Here is a 7,407-nt window from a genome sequence, read left to right as displayed (position 1 = left end):
AGTTTAAAATAAAAGGTGTTTTATTTGAACATCAGATGATCTGTTCAGGTTCTGTCAAAGTAAATTGTCCTGTCAAAGTAAAATGTCCTGTCGAAGTAAATTATCTTGTCAACGTAAATAATCCTGTCAAAGAAAATTGTCAAAAGTAAATGTCCTGTCGAAGTAAAGTATCTTGTCAAGTAAATTATCTTGTCAAAGAAAATTGTTTTGTCAAAGTAATGTGTGAAAGGGGCTTCACACATGTGCATCATTCTAATCACAGGGATCTGAGAATTAGTTACATATTATATAATAATGGACCCACCCTAAGACCATTTTTAGACATTTTTAGAGGTCTAGATAAGAAAAACGATCAAAATCATACTCTACATGGTTCAATATACGAAGAAGGGTGGAAACTCATCGACTCAAAATTTCTAACCCGCCTACATTTAGCGGCTATAAAAACACGTTTCTAGTACATCGTCATAAAAACGGTTACTACCATTGGAAAGAGCGATACTTTTCCTTTCAAAATCATCCTACACAACTATACAAAATGCCGTCATTAAGACATTAAGAACATCTTGAAAATCATCTAATTAAAATTCATACTGTCTGTGTGGCCGATATAATATGCATGAGCGAGGCTTCGGCTGCAATCTCATTGGCCGGCTGTAAAAAGTCCACAGTTGTATATGTTTGAATAGTAACGGCGAAATCCATATATAGATATACAACGTCCCGAGAAGAGAGACTTCTTATAGCCGGCCAATGAGATTGCAGCCGAAGCCTCGCTCAGATCACTGTGATTCTAAGAAGTCGTTTAGTGGTCGTGTCAAATACATGTGTACATGCGTATTCACAGTAGTATATTGTACATTAACGTTGAGTAGAAAGGAAGAGAGCTACCCGAAGAATATCAGACACGTCAGTCAGTGCTCCACCGCAGCAGTAGACGCCAGGAGATATAAACATATCACATACTGCACAGTACCATCCATTGAAGGCGTCTAAGTAAGCCAGAGTTACTTCCCTTTAATTACTGACCTGGCCGTTCCCGTTTGCTCTTTTTCCTTTTGATCTAGAGCTGCCAAATCAAAATAGAAAAACCTACAGTGATTATTTTTATTAAGAAACGAGGTAAGAAACGATTTCAAATAGGTGTAGAACGAACAAACCAAAGATGCTAGCACTGTTCAATTTTATATTGTTACGCGCAAAAAAGTGTGCAACATTACGCCACTTTCGGTATCATTACAGTGACATTCAGTCGGTGTTCCAGTGGCTGTGAACATTGTGTATTCATTTCGTTCTAATTAAGAAAAAGCTACCTAGAAAATGTCGGAAAAAGAGAAAATCAAGTCTAAGTGAGTAATAGAGTCTTTATCCGAAGTAGAGATACAAAAAAATATGCATGTCAGTCGCGTTTAAAGCCAAATAAAGTATGGCCTAAAAACGCCATATGCATTCTGCAACGACTAGGCTACGAGCATACTTGATTTCAGGTACCATAAGTATTTTTTTTTTTAAGTTTAAGTATGCAAAAATCCTTCCTTACTATAGTCATGCGGAAATATCACTATTAAAATATTTCTTAATGATCACAAAACTTTATACATGTTGCACCAACAAAAATAAGACAGATCTCCTAAATCAATTACAACGGAGGCATTAGATATACTCAAATAGTGTGCCGACAAACATACAGTATCATGCCAAAGGTATTTTCCCTATAAGCTCATATGTATATTCTATGCATTTTTTTACATCTTTTCTTAGATTTTCCTGATCTCATCTATTGACGGATTTCAACCAAATTTGGTGTACTTCTAAAGAATTGTCTACACTTTCAGCTGACAATATTAAAACATAATATCCCTTCGTGTACTTTATCATGTTTTAATACCAAGCAAAACTTTTTTGTTGCCATTTTGGTAAGTACAAAGAAGGAAACGACGTCATGAAGTTTAAGCGGTGCACAAAAAAGTGATAGGCCTATTTTGAAAACGAAACATTGGGAAATTATGCAAATATTATGAGCTTAATGTGTAGATACCTTTTCACAGGTTTGTCAAATTTGGTTAAAATCCATTCAAAGATGAGATAATGAAAATTCAAAGAAAAAAAAGAAAAATACATGATATTTACATGGGAAAAATTACAAATACGAATACTTTTGACACGGTACTGTATATATGTACATGCAACAACTCTTCCATATCTGAGTCGCGAGTTCGAATCCAATGTAATGTAGATGGTAGGTGATCGTAGGTCGGAGGTTTTTCTCTTGGTACTTTGGCTTTCCTCTCGGGAAACAATTTAAAAATATATGAATGTAAAAAAAAAACCCTTCCTCTCCGTGTCCTAGTAATATTAATAATTTACAATCTATGAGAACTTTCTGCAGATAACAGAATATCAAAACCTTTGGTAGGTACACTTACTAAACTAGAAGGGTATCTTATTTTAATTAGATAAATAGTCAATTATGTTTGTTTCACTCAAATATTGTATCTTAAATATCTTAAGGTCCATTTTTAGAAATTGTTTTGGAGCTGCGATGACGAAGTGATTTAGATTAATCCGATCGAAGAGATAACACAAGACTCCAAACTCTGGGCCATAAGTTCGAATCCCTTGAGTTGCAGTTTCCATGACCGCAATGCGTTGCTTTTACTCCGGGTAATCCGGCTTTACTTCACCTTCCATATCTATCACGTCCTCTAAATGGTCATGACTGTGAATAGAACGTTCAATTAACCTAATGTCTGAAGGTTGGTATAGGATTGTTGTATCAGAGTTGTCTCCCTTACCTACTAAATACCGATAAAGACTCCCGAATATCTACGAAGAGCAACTGTAATGTCAGAGCACTTTCCGGATTCCGTACACGGATCGGATCGTTTTTACAGAACAAGGACAAACACCGTAAGTATTACTGCCAGAGCACCTGCCAGATTCCGTACACGGATCGGATCAGATTTACAGAACAAGGACATACACCGTAAGTATTAGTGCCAGAACACCTTCCGGATTCCGTGCACGGATCGGATCAGTTTTACAGAACAAGGACATACACCATATGTGTTACCATCATAATATTATAAATATATTATAATTTAACACAGTTATCTGCCCTTAGACGTTTGTTTTGTTTGTCTGTTGTCATTTGTATTGTGTCTTTTACAGCATGCTTCATCGTTATCAGTATAAATTGGTCAAGAATTACTTATTTTTTTTTAATTTGTCTAATATAAACTCGTATCGAGACAACATGATTATACCACAGTCTTTCAAATCACAAATACACTTATGTATTGAGTGGAGGGAGGGCAGATAACGGTTACTTAGACGTAATCCTCTCAAGCGTCGTCCTCGGTACCCCAAGGGTTACTCTCACTGACGTTATATCCACCCCTGGACTATCTCTCAGTAAAACTGAAGGCAGCTCAGAAGAAAAATATGAACCAATCATCTTCTTGCACAGATTTCCTTTAAAGTCAAAGTCACATAGTCAACCACAGTGTACATGTACATCAAAGGACTAAAATTACCTGTTCTGTTCTGTTGTCACCTGCATGTAAGTGAAAATCATGGTAAATACAGCAAAATACTTGAAAATTTGCTAAATATCATGATTTTTGGCCGATAATTGCAGAAAAATCGCAGAGCCTCTTGTCCGGCGTACGAAGTTTTTGTTCTGCTGCCATGCAGTATTTAATTTCAGAACTTTTTTAAAAAAAAAGCAATTAAAATGTTTTGTTGCAGCGGCTTTTAATGCCATACTGACATAATTCTAGTTTTTGTTCTTCAAATTTTGACATTTCTTCTTCAATAGCGAAATTTTATTAATGAATAGGCCTTGTTATGAACACAGAACTCAACGTGCCGAGCTACTAGTCCAGTAAAGATAGGTTGTTACCCCAAAATAATTGCAACATAATTTTTTCTTTGTTTTTCATACAGACCAGACTTTGTTTTATACAAGAAAAAAAAATCGTCACAAATAAAAATTTAGGAAAGTGTTTTTCTTGGCCCCCAAAAAATCAGAAAAATATGGATATTTGCATTATTTGCCAAATTGAAGCCAAATATAAACTTACATGGTTATCATGAGATACTAGAAAATTACTGTATGGCAAGAACGTAATAAGGACAGCACAGATTGCCAAAAACATCAGTTGAAATCAACACTGGGAAAAAGTATGACAACATTAAAATTGCATAATTATGTCCTTGTAGCAGCCAAATACTGTATGCTTTTGTTGAATTGTTAAGATAAAAAAAATGTTATTATCAATGATACCATTGATAATCATTTTGGTGGAATCTTTTTAAATAAAACTTGTTGATTAAAGGCTTAAAAGTAAAATATTTTACTTTCACTACCCTGAGATGACATGGTTGCTCAAAGTTGGTCTTTTGGCCTTTTCCAAGGATATTATGAAGCCCAAATTAAATATTTTGTTATTCAAGAATTTTTCAGTAAGTGCCTTCTTAAGTGTTTAGATAGTTATTAATTCAGATTCTATGTAGGCTATTTTCACCTAAAAGAGACAACTATATCAAGATATCCCCAAATATAACAGACGTGAGGTCGATCAAATCCCCATTAAGTACCAATTTGACTTAACTTCTATAATTGGCTAAGTCCTTAAGTTGAAATATCAAAAATGTGAATATCTATTTTGTGACTAATCCGATTGCAAAATCCTTTGGTAGATATTACCACCATAATGGAGCGTTCTTTATGAATTGAGATTGAAGTTTCTTTTTGATCAAATATTTGAATAGGTTATTTTTTTTCATATAAAGATAAAGGAATAAAATAAAAGTTCCATTTCAATTTATAGCTGAAAATCTTCACAGTTTCTGATTTATTTACTGGCAAAATTTTATGACAAACGAATAAAGCATGTTCGAAAAATTAAGATTTTTGTATTGTAGATTTATGAACTTAGACATAATTTGGTATTCAACCAAATCTATGAGGTAGAAAGTTTTTACTACTAAATAATATGTGCATACTTACACCGTTTTTACAACAAATGATCAAAATAACAAGTAGAAAATATTAAAAAAATGATATAACATATTTGGAAGCATTTGCTTTTTTATTTTTTCGAAATATTAGCTATCAAATGGATGTTTTGCCAAAAATTTTTAAGTACAAAAACACTTCAAAATTGGCACGATCAGTCAACTTGCTAGTTTAATGTTTAGTTTTTTTCTAGCTAGTGTATTTATCGATCATGCATTAATATCCAAGAAAAAGTAATCATTTAAGACATGAAACATCAACTGATATTGTTCAGGGTAAGATTTTAAAAATGTGTTTGCATCTAAAAAAGAACAAAAACGGTAATGCTAGCTAATACAAAAGGTTTTGAGCCGTTTTCATCCTTCTTTATTTCTTGGATTGACTGAAATTATTGTATCATTTCATACTTGTTTGTAATAACCTAAAGTTTGTCTTACAAGTGTACTATATACCCGGTATTGTATTGCAAAAATAGCAGATATTGTACTTTAAAAGTGGTCAAAAATGTGATTTCTTTATATTTTCTTATTTTTCGGGTGTTGAAAATGGCGACTTTTTTCATGGTAAAATACTAAGACCCTCCAACCCTAAAAGCATAAAACAAATTCTGTTGCTATTATTTGGAGGTTAGGCCTCTAATTTCGTATTTTTACTGGGCTATACAGTGTACGAATGTAGTAACAAGGTTTTGATCATGCCCTGCCTCCACTCCGTTCCCGCGGCCAAGTGAGCCGTGTCGGAGACGCGAGCCATTGAAATGTACTTATACAGACGTAATTTATGCATGGAGATGGGTAAATAAATAACCAGTTTATGTAAGAAATCTTTGATATAGTTTTATTTTAATTACAAATTTATTTTACTTGACACGCGTGAATTATAACATTTTCACCACTGGATGTTTTGCAACACTACGGTCAGTAGGACGGAATCGTAGTTCTGACGACGATCATCTGTCAGAAATCATCCGTCCGTCGTTCAGAGCTACGTCATCGCAGCTACGTAGAATTAAGTATAACTCTACCCTGGAGTTTACCCTGGAGTTACCCTGGAGCTACGTAGGATTAAGTATAACTCTACCCTGGAGTTTACCCTGGAGTTACCCTGCAGCTACGTAGGATTAAGTATAACTCTACCCTGGAGTTACCCTGCAGCTACGTAGGATTAAGTATAACTCTACCCTGGAGTTTACCCTGGAGTTACCTTGCAGCTACGTAGGATTTAAGTATAACTCTACCCTGGAGTTTACCCTGGAGTTACCCTGCAGCACGTAGGATTAAGTATAACTCTACCCTGTAGAATAAGTTACCTGCCTGGAGTTTACCGGATTTACCTGCAGACTTAGGATAAGTATAACTCTACCCTGGAGTTTACCTGGATTTACCCTGCAGTGGCTACCCTGTAGGATTAAGTATAACTCTACCTTGGAGTTTACCCTGGACTTACCCTGCAGCTACGTAGGATTAAGTGTAACTCTACCCTGTAGTTTACCCTGGAGTTACCTTCCTGCAGCTACGTAGGATTAAGTATAACTCTACCCTGGAGTTTACCCTGGAGTTACCCTGCAGCTACGTAGGATTAAGTATAACTCTACCCTGGAGTTTACCCTGGACTTACCCTGCAGCTACGTAGGATTAAGTATAACTCTACCCTGTAGTTTACCCTGGAGTTACCCTGCAGCTACGTAGGATTAAGTGTAAAACTCTACCCTGTAGTTTACCCTGGAGTTACCCTGCAGCTACGTAGGATTAAGTATAACATCTACCCTGTAGTTTACCCTGGAGTTACCCTGCAGCTACGTAGGATTAAGTATAACTCTACCCTGTAGTTTACCCTGGAGTTACCCTGCAGCTACGTAGGATTAAGTATAACTCTACCCTGGAGTTTACCCTGGAGTTACCCTGCAGCTACGTAGGATTAAGTTAACTCTACCCTGGAGTTTACCCTGGAGTTACCCTGCAGCTACGTAGGATTAAGTATAACTCTACCCTGGAGTTTACCCTGGAGTTACCCTGCAGCTACGTAGGATTAAGTATAACTCTACCCTGTAGTTTACCCTGGAGTTACCCTGCAGCTACGTAGGATTAAGTATAACTCTACCCTGTAGTTTACCCTGGAGTTACCCTGCAGCTACGTAGGATTAAGTATAAACTCTACCCTGGAGTTTACCCTGGAGTTACCCTGCAGCTACGTAGGATTAAGTATAACTCTACCCTGGAGTTTTACCCTGGAGTTACCCTGGAGGCACGTTTAAGTAACCTTACCTGCAGCAGCTACGTAGAATTAAGTGTAAACTCTACCCTGTTGTTTACCCTGGAGTTACCCTGCAGCTACCGTGTAGGATTAAGTAATAACTCTACCTTGGAGTTACCCTGCAGCAGCTT

At 36.1% G+C, this 7,407-nt stretch overlaps 1 protein-coding gene across 4 annotated transcripts in view; it reads left to right on the top strand.

The window, feature by feature from the left end:
* LOC138306390 (uncharacterized) overlaps positions 1–7,407 on the top strand; it is a 256,651-nt gene that overhangs the window by 180,947 nt on the left and 68,297 nt on the right. The window lies entirely within an intron of this gene.

This window comes from Argopecten irradians, chromosome 13 (genome assembly GCF_041381155.1).
Source record: "Argopecten irradians isolate NY chromosome 13, Ai_NY, whole genome shotgun sequence".
Lineage (NCBI taxonomy): Eukaryota > Metazoa > Mollusca > Bivalvia > Pectinida > Pectinidae > Argopecten > Argopecten irradians.
Note: the sequence above shows the minus strand (reverse complement) of the source record. Positions and strands in the feature narration are given on the sequence as shown.